Genomic DNA, 460 nt, shown 5'->3' with positions numbered 1-460 from the left:
TATATTCAGCCTGGATGATCCTCATCATCCTGGACTATCTTCTCAAATTCTACTCTATTATTGGTGATCGTCCTAAATGATCCACCTATTCATTTTGGACAATCCATATGGAAAAAATAGCTACATATTTTAAATTTGACCGGTACGATTCATTATTGCTAATCATCTGAGATATCCACCTAATTTTCCTAAGCTAGTTTATTTGGAGGATCTAGAGAGAGAAGCTCCCGTTTTTTGATCTAGAGAGAGAATCTGTTAGTGTTTGATTTTTGAATTTCACGGGTGATTTGTGATCGTGCGTCGTTGTTGAGGATGGTGGTTCAGGACCGCCGGCAGTGGCTTAACGGCGGTAATCCTCCGTCGGACCTCAAACGAAATGTTCCTCTTAGAGTTGATGATCAAACAACTGTAAAGAATCGCAAGGAAGTGGTGGATCAAGAACCGTTCAGGGTTTCATCCA

Source organism: Dendrobium catenatum, unplaced genomic scaffold (genome assembly GCF_001605985.2).
Source record: "Dendrobium catenatum unplaced genomic scaffold, ASM160598v2 fragScaff_scaffold_329, whole genome shotgun sequence".
Lineage (NCBI taxonomy): Eukaryota > Viridiplantae > Streptophyta > Magnoliopsida > Asparagales > Orchidaceae > Dendrobium > Dendrobium catenatum.
This window is presented reverse-complemented; position numbering follows the sequence as displayed.